This window comes from Bubalus kerabau, chromosome 18 (genome assembly GCF_029407905.1).
Source record: "Bubalus kerabau isolate K-KA32 ecotype Philippines breed swamp buffalo chromosome 18, PCC_UOA_SB_1v2, whole genome shotgun sequence".
NCBI classification, from domain to species: domain Eukaryota; kingdom Metazoa; phylum Chordata; class Mammalia; order Artiodactyla; family Bovidae; genus Bubalus; species Bubalus kerabau.
The window spans coordinates 59,913,263-59,929,124 of NC_073641.1; positions in this window are offsets into that span (position 1 = coordinate 59,913,263).

The window sequence follows — 15,862 nt, forward strand, 5'->3', positions numbered from 1 at the left end:
AAGACTCCATGCTTCTAATGCAGGGAGCCTGGGTTCCATTCCTGATCAGGGAACAAGATCCCACATGCTGCAACTAAGATTTCGAATGCCACAACTAAAAAGATCTTGCATGCCTCAACAAAGACTGAAGATCCCACATGCTGCACCTAATAGTGCAGCCAAATAAATATTTTTTAAAAAAAACATGAATGGTTTTATTTATCAGGCTGTCCCCTTTGTTCCAATTTGTGTGTCCCTTTACTGTCTTTAGGTCACACAGGGGATTCGTATAAGAACATGATTATAATTTAAATAATCCCATACAGTTTAGACTGTTTCAAATGCAATAAACCTGCCTCTTTCTTTCCTCAAACATGAGCAGTCATTAGATAATAGCTGTACAACATGGGTGAAAGTGAAAGTGAAAGTCGCTCAGTCCTGTCCGACTCTTTGCAACCCATGGATTGTGTAGTCCACGGGATTCTCCAGGCCAGAATACTGGAATGGGTAGACTTTCCCTTCTCCAGGGGATCTTCCCAACCCAGGGATTGATCCCAGGTCTCCTGTATTGCAGGTGCATTCTTTACCAGCTGAGTCATGAGGTAAGCCCACAACATGGGTAGTAACTATAAAATAGTAAGCAGGATTTCTTTAAATCATACAAGAGAATAGTTCTACAATTATATCATGATGACACATTCCTACTGAGTATCCTGCTGCTGCTACTGCTAAGTCACCTCAGTCGTGTCCGACTCTGTGTGACCCCATAGACGGCAGCCCACCAGGCTGCCCCATCCCTGGGATTCTCCAGGCAAGAACACTGGAGTGGGTTGCCATTTCCTTCTTCAGTGCATGAAAGTGAAAAGTGAAACTGAAGTCGCTCAGTCGCATACGACTCCCAGCGGCCCCATGGACTGCAGCCCACCAGGCTCCTCCGTCCATGAGATTTTCCAGGCAAGAGTACTGGAGTGGTGTGCCATTGCCTTCTCTGACTGAGTATCCTAGAGGAAAACAAAATGGAAAGAAAACTGAGAGACAAAAAATTTTAAGTTAACATCAGTTTTCAAATTGGCTACTCTATCAGTTTAGTTCAGTTCAGTCACTCAGTCCTGTCGGACTCTTTGAGACCCCATGAATCGCAGCATGCCAGGCCTCCCTGTCCATCACCAACTTCTAAAGTCCACCCAAACTCATGTCCATCGAGTTGGTGATGCTATCCAGCCATCTCATCCTCTGTCGTCCTCTTCTCCTTCTGCCCTAATCCTTCCCAGCATCAGGGTCTTTTCCAATGAGTCAACTCTTTGCATGAGGTGGCCAAAGTATTGGAGTTTCAGCTTCAACATCAGTCCTTCTAATGAACACCCAGGACTGATCTCCTTTAGGATGGACTGGCTAGATCTTCTTGAAGTCCAAGGGACTCTCAAGATGTCAGTTTTTATAGAATCCATGAATATAAAGGAAGAGGAGACCAACCGTGCAAAAACAGTATAAGACATATAAAATGGTAATCAATGAATATTATTTCTAATGAGCCTATATGTCTACAGTTATTTATAAGTCTCAGCAGTAGAAGCTAATCTGTAATAAGGGAGCTTCAAGGTCAAGAGCTTAATTGCTTAGATGTTCCATTAGTTAACAACACACAATGTTCTTTTGTTTTCTGACATTCTTTAGCAGACTTACAGCATTCTCAGTTCCCTGTCACAAAAGCAAATTAGTGTCTGTTCTTTCTCAGAGGTAAATAAAGCATCAGAGGTGGGTTAAAAAAAAAAAATCCCTAAACTTAACTGCCTTTAGTGAATTGACATGGAAGGAAATTGGTCATTAAAAGCCAATTTCTTGGGTCATAAGGTCTCTGCTGAAACAGCTTCCCTTTCTGGGTCACTTAAATTAAAAGTTAATTTCTAGGCCATGCACTTAGTAGGCAATAATCTACTCTGGTTTGTAAATTGACATAAATCTAAACCGATGGTCCTACTTCCTGTGTTCAGAGAAAGGTCAAGGGGACAATTACAATGGCAGCCAACTTTGTCTAATCTTTCCATCTTTGGCAGGAAGTCTGAGGTAAATGTTAATTGGGAAAATACAGTGCCTGATATGCAGTCTTCCAAAAGATGTAGTTTGAAGAAGGTATCCTTACTGACAAAGATAGGCTTGAAACTGGTTGCCTCTACCATTCCAATTCTCAGAGGCTCCTCTGAGAACGAATATTAATTCAAAGGAAGAATTGCAACGTCCCACAAATGAACTGTTGTAATGTCCCACTAATCCGTTCCAGTTTCCAGCCCAACTGAGAGCTCACTTTGGCAAGAATACAGGTCAATTCTCAGATGGTACATGTTATGGTCCAAGTTCCCATTATATTTTTAAAAGAGGGAGAATGGTAATGTCAGCAAGATGGCAGACTAAGAAATTCCAGGCCCTCATTGTCCCATGGAAACATTAAATACTTAAACAACTAGAAACTGACTAAAATAATTTTATAGGTGCTCTGGAAATCAGTAACAACCAAATGCCCAGTCAAGAAAAAGTCACATTCAAAATGGTAGGAAATTTCATGGAATCTTATTTGCCCTTTTCCCACCCACCACAATTTGGGAGAGGCAGTGGCTTGGTCCCCATCTACTTCCCACAAGCCAGACGGAGCAGAGCAGAGTGAAATTTTAATGTTCTACCCTGTCTGCACACCGCCTGAGATATTGGTTTCTAAGTTATCCAACTTTGGGTTCAAAAGAAACTGAGATCTCAAACTAAGGGAAATACTGGGAAGTATCAGGCTTAGCTTATGAAAACTGCAAGAAGACTACCAATTCTAAATGCCCTTGGTAAGAGATTTCTGACTGAGGAATTAAATAGAACAGCCAAGGCACCAGGAAGAAACAGGGGTGAGACTCTAACAGAAATCAAAACATTTAAAAGCAGCTGTGGATATGGGGGAATTTGGAAAAAGCACACACATACCAGCCCAGGAAAGATACCCAGCATGAAAAGATTTAGGACCTTAAGTATGTATGCTGGGTTAATTAGTGAAGGTTTTCCCCGGCACAGTCAGTCTGTAAAAACTGGAAGAGATAACTATTTTTTCAAATGTCCAATTAAAAAAAAGAATCACAAAGCATACATAAAAACAGGAAAATATGATTCAATCAAAGGAAAACTAAATCTACAGACGCCATCTCTGAAAAAATAAAAGCATTAGATTTACTTGACAAAGACTTTAAAGCAACTGTCTCATATATGCTCAAAGAGCTAAAGGAAAACATGAACAAAGAACTAAAGGAAATTAGGAAAATGATATGTAAACAAAATGAGGATATAAGCAAAATAGGAATTATTAAGAAAAACAGATTCTGGAGTTGAAAATTTTACTAGAGGGTTTCAAGAGCAGACCTGAATAGGCAGAAGAATCAATAAACTTGAAGAAAGCTAACTTAAAATTATTGAGTCTGGGGAACAAAAAGGAAAACTAGTGAAGAAAAATGAAGAGAGACTAAAGGATTCATGGGACTCTATCAAAGAGATGAATATATAGATTACATGATGAGAAGGAGTATTAAAGGAGAGAAGTCCCAGGAGGAGAAGAGCAAGAATGTATTTGAAGAAAGAGTGGCCAAAAACTTCCCAAATTTGAGGAAGTACATGGATATACAAATAAAAGAAAGCTCAACAAAACTCAAAGAAGAGGAAGCCAAAAAGAGTCCCTCTGAAATAACTTATAATCAAACTGTTGAATGCCAAAGATAAAGATGGAATCTTAAAAGCAGCAAGAGAAAAGCAAATAGTCATATATCAATACAAGGACTCCTCAAAAACATCATCAGTATAGTTCTCAACAGAATCTTACAGGCAAGAAGGCAGTGGAAAGATATATTTAAAGAGCTAAAAGAAAAACAGCAGTGTCACCTGAAAGCTCTATATCTGGCAAAACTCTCCTTCAAAAAGAAGAGAGAAATTTAGACATCTCAGGTAAGTGAAAAGCTAAGGTAGTTTGTTAATACTAGACCTGTCCTATGAGAAGTATACAGTTAGAACTAGACATGGGACAACAGACTGGTTCCAAATAGGAAAAGGAGTATGTGAAGGCTGTATATTGTCACCCTGTTTATTTAACTTATATGCATCATGAGAAACGCTGGACTGGAAGAAACACAAGCTGGAATCAAGATTCCCGGGACACATATCAATAACCTCAGATATGCAGATGACACCACCCTTATGGCAGAAAGTGAAGAGGAACTCAAAAGCCTCTTGATGAAAGTGAAAGTGGAGAGTGAAAAAGTTGGCTTAAAGCTCAGCATTCAGAAAACGAAGATCATGGCATCCGGTCCCACCACTTCATGGCAAATAGATGGGGAAACAGTGGAAACAGTGTCAGATTTTATTTTTCTGGGCTCCAAAATCACTGCAGATGGTGACTGCAGCCATGAAATTAAAAGACACTTACTCCTTGGAAGGAAAGTTATGACCAACCTAGATAGCATATTCAAAAGCAGAGACATTACTTTGCCAACAAAGGTCCATCTAGTCAAGGCTATGGTTTTTCCTATGGTCATGTATGGATGTGAGAATTGGACCGTGAAGAAGGCTGAGCACCAAAGAATTGTGGTGTTGGAGAAGACTCTTGAGAGTCGCTTGGACTGCAAGAAGATCCAACCAGTCCATTCTGAAGGAGATCAGCCCTGGGATTTCTTTGGAAGGAATGATGCTAAAGCTGAAACTCCAGTACTTTGGCCACCTCATGCGAAGAGTTGACTCATTGGAAAATGCTGGGAGGGATTGGGGGCAAGAGGAGAAGGGGACGACAGAGGATGAGGTGGCTGGATGGCATCATTGACTCGATAGACATGAGTCTGAGTGAACTCCAGGAGTTGGTGATGGACAGGGAGGCCTGGCGTGCTGCGATTCATGGGGTCGCAAAGAGTCGGACATGACTGAGTGACTGATCTGATCTGATCTGATGAGAAGTATTAGAGTTCTTCAAGTTTAAATCAAAGGACATCAAATGCTAACTGAAAGCTCATATGAAAATATAGGATTCTGGCAAAGGTAAACATGTGGACAAATACGAAAGCCAGCATTATTTTGATTTTGGCTCGTAACTCCACTTTTATTCTTCTATAAGATTTAAAGGCAAAGGCATAAAATTATTATAAATCTATGTTCAGATCAGATCAGGTCAGTCGCTCAGTCATGTCCGACTCTTTGAGACCCCATGAATCGCAGCACGCCAGGCCTCCCTGTCCATCACCAACTCCCAGAGTTCACCCAGACCCACGTCCATCTAGTCGGTGATGCCATCCAGCCACCTCATCCTCTGTCGTCCCTTTCTCCTCCTGCCCCCAATCCCTCCCAGCATCGGAGTTTTTTCCAATGAGTCAACTCTTCACATGAGGTGGCCAAAGTACTGGAGTTTCAGCTTTAGCATCATTTCTTCCAAAGAAATCCCAGGGCTGATCTCCTTCAGAATGGACTGGTTGGATCTCCTTGCAGTCCAAGGGACTCTCAAGAGTCTTCTCCAACACCACAGTTCAAAAGCATCAATTCTTCTGCGCTCAGCCTTCTTCACGGTCCAATTCTCACATCCATACATGACCACTGGAAAAACCATAGCCTTGACTAGACGGACCTTTGTTGGCAAAGTAATGTCTCTGCTTTTGAATATGCTATCTAGGTTGGTCATAACTTTCCTCCCAAGGAGTAAGTGTCTTTTAATTTCATGGCTGCAGTCACCATCTGTAGTGATTTTGGAGCCCAGAAAAATAAAATCTGACACTGTTTCCACTGTTTCCCCATCTATTTCCCATGAAGTAGTGGGACTGGATGCCATGATCTTCGTTTTCTGAATGTTGAGCATTAAGCCAACTTTTTCACTCTCCACTTTCACTTTCATCAAGAGGCTTTTGAGTTCCTCTTCACTTTCTGCCATAAGGGTGGTGTCATCTGCATATCTGAGGTTATTGATATGTGTCCCGGGAATCTTGATTCCAGCTTGTGTTTCTCCCAGTCCAGCGTTTCTCATGATGTACTCTGCATATAAGTTAAATAAGCAGGGTGACAATATACAGCCTTGATGTACTTCTTTTCCTATTTGGAACCAGTCTGTTGTTCCATGGCCAGTTCTAACTGTTGCTTCCTCACCTGCATACAGATTTCTCAAGAGGCAGATCAGGTGGTCTGGTATTCCCATCTCTTTCAGAATTTCCCACAGTTTATTGTGATCCACACAGTCAAAGGCTTTGGCATAGTCAATAAAGCAGAAATAGATGTTTTTCTGGAACTCTCTTGCTTTTTCCATGATCCAGCGGATGTTGGCAATTTGATCTCTGGTTCCTCTGCCTTTTCTAAAACCAGCTGGAACATCAGGAAGTTCACAGTTCACATATTGCTGAAGCCTGGCTTGGACAATTTTGAGCATTACTTTACTAGCATGTGAGATGAGTGCAATTGTGTGGTAGTTTGAGCATTCTTTGGCATTGCCTTTCTTTGGGATTGGAATGAAAACTGACCTTTTCCAGTCCTGTGGCCACTGCTGAGTTTTCCAAATTTGCTGGCATATTGAGTGCAGCACTTTCAGAGCATCATCTTTCAGGATTTGGAATAGCTCCACTGGAATTCCATCACCTCCACTAGCTTTGTTCGCAGTGATACTTTCTAAGGCCCACTTGACTTCACATTCCAGGATGTCTGGCTCTAGGCCAGTGATCACACCATCATGATTATCTGGGTGGTGAAGATCTTTTTTGTACAGTTCTTCTGTGTATTCTTGCCATCTCTTCTTAATATCTTCTGCTTCTGTTAGGTCCATACCATTTCTGTCCTTTATCGAGGGACAATATATAAAGATGTGATTGTGACATCAGTAACACCAGGGCAAGTACAGAACAGTAAAGGCATAGAGTTTTTATGCAATTGAAATTAAATTGGCAGTAGTCTAAAATAGATTGTTATATCACGAGAATGTTTTATATAATTTCATAATACACAAAAAGAATATCTGTAGAATATACACACACACAAAATGAAAAGGAAATCAAAAGTGTCACTATAAAAATCTACTAAACACAAGATAAGGCAGTAAGAGAAAATGAGAGACAAAAATGCTACAAGACAAAATGGCAATAGTGAGTCTTTTCCTATCATAATTAATTTAAATGTAAATGGATTAAACTCTCCAATCAAACTACATAGATTGGCAGAATGGATTAAAAAAAAAGATCATCTAATTATATACTGTCTACAAGAGAGTCACTTTAGATATGAGGACATAGGTAGAAGTTTGAGACCCTAACTTCTTCCAGTAGAACTTATGTCCTTACAAAAAGAGAAAGAAAAGAGAGATTTATGCACAGAAAAGAGGTCACATGAAGACACAGTGAGAAGACAACCATTCGCTAACCAAAGAGAGAGGCCTCTAAACCTACCAAGATCTTGATCTTGGACTTCCTGTCTCCACACGGTGGGGAAATAACTTCCTGTTACTTAAGACACCCCTTCTCTGGTAGTTTGTCATAGCAGAGCTAGCAAACTAACACATAACTCTGTTCCTAGGATTCAGGTAGAAATGATCCTCCCCTTACCCCTACAATTCCAAATTGTGGGCAGGTGACCGGAGCCCATCCAATCAAAGTTCCACCCCAGACCTCAGAGATTGGCTCAGGGTGTAGCCTTCCACCCAAGCCAGGCCAATCAGAGTGAGTCCCAGGTCAGGTGCTGGCACTCTGGGCCAAGGGGCACTCTGTGCTCCTCTGAAGTCCCTTAGCAGATGGAACAGAAGCTTGCAGCTGCTGAGAATCATCTTCTCCCATGAAGGAAAGAGTTGCTTGAGAATGAGGACAAGAAAGAAAAAGCAGGGGCAGGAGAGTGAGAGACAGGTTTCAGATGTCATCTTGTGAGCACCTGGCCTTGTCTTTGGCTGATAGCAGCTACCTTAGCCCTGGTGTTCTCTGAGCAGCAAATCTTCTCTCACGATTTGGACACTTGGAGTTGAATTTCTTTCGCTCACAACTAAAAAAAATCCTGACAAAAGCAGGAACCTGAGTCTTATTTTACTATGGAAATGTTTAACTATGGTTTGATATTCTCTCGATAAGCAGCACTGTTATTTAAATATTTCTAACAATTACATGTCTTGTTAGAAATTACAATTTCTAACAATTACATTTCTAACAACAATTCAAAAAAAAAAAAACTCCTTAAAATGTATTGTAAAAAAAAAATGTATTGTAAAATTTGGTTTTTAAAATTCCCCATAGAAGACCAGCTGTTTTGCCTAAAATAGAATATAACTATCCTATTCATGAAAACACTCCACATTAGAAAACAAGGTGCTCAATGTCTCAGAAGTCCTCTGATCTTGTCAGAGTTCATCTGTTTCCCGCACCATCTTTCTTGCAGCTGCTTCCACTGAATGGCATAAAAATGGGTGTGGCCATCTAGTTTTCTGAAAGGAAATGTCAAAGATGAGCTAAGACTACAAAATAAAGCCATCATTTTTTTTCTCTCTTCCTGGTGACTTAACCTGCCAGGTGTTATTTCTTATTGAAGTGGTGATTTAAAAGGTTATTTTTCTTATTTTATAAAAGATGTCTTATTTGAAACAAAGAAGAGACATATTTTCAGGAAAATGCATCAGGATGGCCATTAGATGTGTTTTCCCTGCTCCTTCCCATGGTGGAATGAAAACACTTCTTCAATGAGGTAAATGTTAGTGGATATCTTTTACTCTCAACTCTGCAGTATCCTATGAGTGTCTGCAGTGTCTCCTCTGAATACAGAACAAACACTCCTTTGGCACATGGTCACTGATTCCCCCATCCTTCCCTAAAGGAGCCTTGGAAGTATAAGTGCTTCTTCTAGAAGTAGCCCATAGAAATATAGACTTTCTCAAACAAGGAGAAGCTTGTGTTATTAAAAATTTTATTTGTACCAACATAAGTCAATCTTAAAGGATGCTGATTTTTACCAGTAAGTTACCAACTATCAATTAAAGACTGAATCCCATAGGATCTAGGTCATCCCATCATATTTAAATTCTACTATTAATACATAATCCAAAACCTCAACCAAGTCATAAGCCATGCCATGAAGCAAAAGAGATACAAGAATAAAAGAATGGAGTATGTTTAATTTATATCTGAAAACATATTCAGTTAATCTACTTTTGTGTCTAATATCCATCTCAAACACAACATGCCAAAAACTGAACTCCTGATTCTCTCTGAAAAGAGAGAAAGAAGGAACTAATAACATTCTTATCTCAGTAAATAAGAAATAACAGCCTTTTCCTCTTCCTCTTCTTCCTTCCTGTTTTCTTCCTTTCTTCTGTCTTACTTCCTTCCTCCAAGTTCTTTTTCTTTCCTTATAATTAATTAATAGATCTTTATTGTAGAAAACATAAGTATTTTGGACATTGACTTGTTGGATTTATATGCTTTTAAATTTCTTGATACTGTTGTTAGATCAGTTTCTGATCTAATATGCCACTTCACCTCTCATCAGCAGCACTTGAGAGGGTCTGTTTTTCTGCAATCACAGTATAGCACCAGACACTCATTTCTTTTACTTTTGTTATCTTAATGAGCAATAGTTAAAAATGACACTGCTTTGAGATTTCCATTTCCTTGATGACCAGTAGGGTACAACTTTCCTGGCTAAGTGAGAAGTTACACAACGTGCTCTCTCCTCTTGGAATTCTATTTTGTGGTTCACAGGATGTTAAAACTGGCAAGAGGTCAATCCTCTCATTTTACAGAGGAGAAGACTGAGGCTAGCAAGGCAAAATGTCTTTTGTAAGTCATCTCCAATTTGTAGCAGGACTGGGACCAGAATAAGGAGACATTTGGTCCAAAGACCAGCTTTCTTTCCGTTACACCAATTGAAAAGGGGTTATCATTTTAAAGTTCATATAATGGGAGAATGGTTTAGAAAATACTTGCATTATTAGTCAGGTCAGGGTCCTTACAAATAGCAGCTCTTTGAGAACCTGAACAAATGTGGATGGGTCCTTTGAGGAGCAGCATGGGAAACTCAAGGACAGAGAGTTCCAGCGTTATGTTCAGAGTTCAGAGGCATGGCCTTTTCAGGCACACATGATAATATAAGATTTTCCTCTCCTGAAACATAAGGAAGAAAGGTCACCCAGCTATGCCACTTGGCCATGCGCCCTAGGACTGAGTGATATGTGATTAGCAGCACGTAAGCAACCTCAGCAAGGTTACTGGCTGTTTCAGGGCCACTCCTAGGCTTCTGTCATTTCCCTTCCATCACCATTTCTTTACTTCTCCCAGACAGAGGAAGGAATTCCCCACCCAGCGATTATCTTCCTGGCTGACTTGCCTTTCTCTCATATATAATTTTTTTTTTTTTAACACTTTCTCTCGCTAATTCTTGCTAGCGTTAAGCAAAAAAAAAAAAAAAAAAAAGATTTACCTCAGCAGTCTCTACAACAGACAAAACATACACAGCCTCTGTCTGAAAGAGATTAAGATCTAAATAAACTTGACAGAAGAGGCCCATGTTTCCTCAGGGAGAGGATCTCTGAGAGAAAACGCAAAGGATTCTGGGGGGAGGTAGCGTCGTGTGACGCGGAGGGAGAGACCTGGCGGGCTGCGCCATGTATGCAGATCTGGAGAGAGTGAAGCTCTGGCTTTCCAGGGGCTCAAATTTCTTAAGGTTTGTCAGAAACCTTTGTCATTTTGGTGCTCTGAAAACACACGGAGAGGAGAGAAGAGGCCGTTTCAAAGCTGCTTTCTCCAGATGAGGCTGGAGAATCAGAGTCTGTGAACCACTCTTCTGTAGGAAGCAAGAGACCCCGACGGTCTCATGTTCTCAGAGATTAGCCCTCTGCAGAGCTTTGCACCCATCTCGCCAGGCGGCCCTGCACACAACAGGAACCTGTAGTCGTTACAGCCCTGGCTCCTACCTGCCTTCCCGCAAGGTTTCTGCATTAAACCTACCTGCATCCCATCAGTCCAAGAAGCCTGAGTTTCCCAGGCCGCCCATTGTCCCCGGGACCTCGGTACATGTGAGCCCGAGCCATCTTTCCAACCGCCCTTATTTTGGCCCCTGAATTGTGCTTTCTGAGCACTCTGTCATCAACAAACCCTTATGACCTTTAACTTCTCTGAACATCTTCACCTTCGTGCCTGTATTACTGATTCCTGTTGCCTTCTCCTTGGGATACTGTTCCATAACTGTTTGCATCGTTCAAGCCCTGGAGATGCAGTATCCTTCAGACTCTTCACTGCTGCTTCCAAATCATCTCACTTATTTTTAATTGATTATTTTAAATTGGAGGATAATTGCTTTGCAATGTTGTGTAAGTTTCTGCTGTACAACAGAGTGAAGCAGCTGTATGTAGACAGAGGGGTAGGATGGGGGTGTGGTGGGAGGGAAGCTAAAATCACTTCACTTCTTATTTCGAACTTTGCACTTTCTGGGACATTCCCAACATGTGAATATGATTTTGCCGCTCAATAGACATTCTTCAGTCATCATCTACCAACATCCCAACCACATCCTTCATTCTCTGATGGTGACTATCATACCTGCATCGCTGCCTTTATTTTCACTCCTCTTCCATCATTTCATTTGGCTACAGCTTCTACAAAAATGATCCCCCAACAATTTACCTCTCTGCCTTTTCAGCTCCTCACCTCTAGGGATCTTTATTTTTCACCTCCCATTAGCAACCTCACAGTCATCTACTTGCCTTCCTCATTTCTCGTTCTTACATTATCTTGAAATCCTCAGTTTCAAGCTTCTCATTCAGCAATAACGACATTCAATTATTCCAGCTCATCACTTAATTCTACCATTTCATTCCTCTAAACAAAATGTAAAACCCATGGACCATACACACGTTTCACTATCCATATTCATCTGTGTGTCTTCAACTTTCATTTTACCGAATTGAAGCTCCATAGTCCATCATTATGATATTTTTCTTACAAACATTCTGATCATAAATAACATCTCTGTGCTATAAAGTTCACTGAGACATATACCTTCCAGGAAATATACTTCCTATACAGCAAAGTCACTTGAAGAATATGTCTCTTTCAAGGACATTTCTTGACCCTCAGGAAATTAATTCAGAATTATGTATTGAAACTTCTAGTTGCTTAAAATTTAAGTGACAGTTAAATGTAATTATAAATGCTTATTACTGAAAATAAGGATCATAAGGAATGACACAATCCTTGTGAACTATCAGAAACTGACTAAATCATGCTATTTTTATTTGGTGTATGCATTCCAAATACTTAATCTTCAAATAACCTCAATAATTGGCTTACCAATTAATTTTCATATCCTGGAAAAGTGAAAGTTTTCTATACTTTTATTTAAATACCATTAATATCATTCTTTTTGTTCTATTGTCAAAGAAGTGTTACTATATAACAGCAAGTAAATGTCTTATCAAGGCTTCCCTGGTGGCTCAGTGATAAAAAATCCATCTGACAATTCAGGAGATGGGGGTTCAATCCCTATGTTGGGAAGATCCCCTGGAGAAGGAAATGGAAACCCACTCCAGTGTTCTTGCCTGGAAAATCCCATGGACAGAGAAGCCTAGCAGGCTACAGTCCATGGGGGTCACAGAAAATTTGGACACAACTCAGTGACTAAGCAACAACAACAACAAATGTCTTATTAAGGACCAAAATGGTGGAAACATTTGTATGGACCACAGAGTGCACTATCTCTTTTACAGATTTTTTATTGGAAAAATTCTGCTTAGTCACTTCAGTCATGTTCAACTCTGTGCAACCCTATGGGCTGCAGGCTGCCAGGCTTCTCTGTCCATGGGATTCTCTAGGTAAGAGTACTAGAGTGGGTTGTCATGCCCTTCTCCAGGGGATCTTCCTGATCCAGGGATCGAACCGAGGTCCCCACATTTCAGGCCGATTCTTTATCACTGAGCCACCAGGGAAACCTGAGTGAGGTGCATTTTTGATCCTACAGATCAGAAAAGGTAGATTTCATAGCCAATATCCAAGTACTTGAGAGTATCTGTTTAGTGAAAAGCAAGGCAGGATTGTATGTCATATGCCATCATTAATTCAATTATGTGCATTCATTACTTCTTTAATATCTACTATGTGTACTTATTCCATTTTTGTTGTTGTTGTTCTTATATTGGATAATCCACTCCCTTTATCTTAATTTTCTCATGCCAGTTTTTCTACAAAGCAGATCTTTGCAGAGAAAATTTGGAGAAAAATAAGGGATTGTGTCAGTGTAGACTCATAGTGAGACGGGGACGACAGAGGATGAGATGGTTGGATGGCATCACTGACTCAATGAACATGAGTTTGGGTAAACTCCAGGAGTTGGTGATGGACAGGGAGGTCTGGCATGCTGCAGTCTATGGGGTCTCAAAGAGTCAGACATGACTGAGCGACTGAACTGAACTGAGACTCATAGCCAGAGCTCTACTCTTAATCACTACTCTCTTATTCAGGAGTTCATATCTAAAACCAAGGAAAAGATTTTATTAAGGACCAAGGTCCCTGGTGGCTCAGATGGTAAGAGAATCTGCCTGCAATGCGGGAGACCTAGGTTCGATCCCTGGGTTTGCAAGATCCCCTGGGGAAGGGAATAGCAACCCACTCCAGTATTCTTGCCTGGAGAATCCCATGGACAGAGGAGCCTGGCAGGCTACAATCCATGGGATCACAAAGAGTTGGACACGACTGAGTGACTAACGTGAAGAATCAATCAGATAAGAACCCCTGAGTGCTAATTCTGAGGTATTTGTAACTTTGTAAGATCACCACTAAAACATGTGCTTGGCAAAATAAAAGAAAAACATTAGGCAAAATTGTTCTGATTATCCATTTTACATTAGCTTTGGAGCTTTGGTCTTGGTGGTTATGACACGTTTCTTTATTGTGTTGTGGGATTTGATCCCTGTTGCAACATAACAGCCAGTTTTTCTTTTTTAAAATTTGGACACCTGTTTTATTTCCTGGCCAGGATCTGTAATCCCCACTGGATTCACTTCTCCAGCATCCTCCCCTGGGCACATGACTCCACTGCAGGCCATATTGAAAGATCTTTGTCTATTCCAATGCTCAATGTTTCCCTAGCATTGCCTCTGATCACTTTCTCTGCCAAGGTGCCTATTTGTTCCCACTCAGAATCCAAGTAGTGACACAATCCTAATTATTTTCAGATGATTTTTAATGATGTCATTTTATTTGAGCCCATGGCAAAGAGTAAAAGTGAACAGTCATACATCCCTGCTTGAAATAAGCATCCAACAGGAATAAATTTCCAAATCCCTGTACCAACAAACAATATGTTGATTCACAGCTGCTTTCGATATAGACTAGTATTTGGTATAAACTTCCCCATGTGCCCTTCACCCAAAGGAGACATTTTCCCAAGTCTTAGAGCTGCATTTGAGTGAATGAAAAATGCTCTGGAAAAGAACCACTCAACCACGTGTCATATATGAAATATTTCAGGTACCAAGACCTTGCCTTATGCAGGCATTAGTGTCTTGTTGGAGTTCAGTCATTTCCCATTCATGATAAGTTTCCTTTAAAAGAAGAGATCTCCCTCAGAATTACAGTTCATTGAATAAACAACTACAGTCCTTTATTCAAAGGTTCTACTCCAAAACAATGATTTCAAGTATTAGATGATTTAGAATTTAGTTTCATCTGACTCATACCACTTGCTATAAAAGTTTGAAAGTTTTTCAACTACCACTACATTTTAACATTATCTGTGTTTCCTGCCAATACACTAAACAAAGTGGGGGAAAGATGTTATTCTTAGAAAGTAATTATTATTTGCCAATTAAATGATTTCTCCATCTAGAATATCTCTCAAAATAATTAACACTGTTGAAACCCCTAAGATCTATTAAGATTGGTCTAATATGGGATAAATATACTAAAATAATAGTTTTATTTTTATTAGCAATAACCGGCTCCATAACATAATGAAGAAACCATTTATATTAGCAACAGTTAATATAAAATGTATAGAAATTAACTTTATGAGAAATGAGCAAGCTTTATATAAAGAAAAAAATTTTAACTTTATCAGAGGTCAAAAAAGAAAGATTGAAAAGATAGACAAACATATCACATTCCAACCTGGACAATCTTAATAATACAATCCTGCCAACTCATCGAAAATTCATTCTATAAACTTAATACAATGTTAATGATCATTTCAAAGGATTTGTTCCATTGACAAATTGAATTTAAAGGTCATCAGAAAGATTTAATGTTCAGATTCAGTATTAATCACAAGTAAATTGCTTTGGGACCACAGGGCTTCCCTCATAGCTCAGTTGGTAAAGAATCTGCCTGCAGTGCAGGAGTCCCTGGTTCAATTCCTGGGTTGGGAAGATCCCCCAGAGAAGGGATAGGCTACCCACTCCAGTATTCTTGGGCTTCCCTTATGGGTCAGCTGGTAGAGAATCTGCCTGCAGTGTGGGAGACCTGGGTTCAATCCCTGGGTTGGGAAGATCCTCTGGAGAAGGAAAAGGCTACCCACTCTAGTATACTGGCCTGGAGAATTCCAGGACTGTATAGTCCATGGGATCCCAAAGAGTTGGACATGACGAAGCAACTTTCACTTTCACTTGGGACCATGACAGCAGTATTTTTAGATTTTAACCACTCTTCGTAGCAATTTGTGTGATGATTATATAAGGAAAACTTAAATATTTTAATAAGACATTCAGGAGCGTAGGGAGAACAGATGCTGAAACCTGACTTCATCTTTGTTTCCTTTCAACTTCTCTTCCTTTTCCTCCTGTCCCTCAAAGCAATCAATGCCTCATCCTCAGTGATGGTTTTAATCCTTATCCTGTGTATTGTTAAACCAGTGTCTTCAGAAGTTTCTGTTCTTTCAGTTCTCC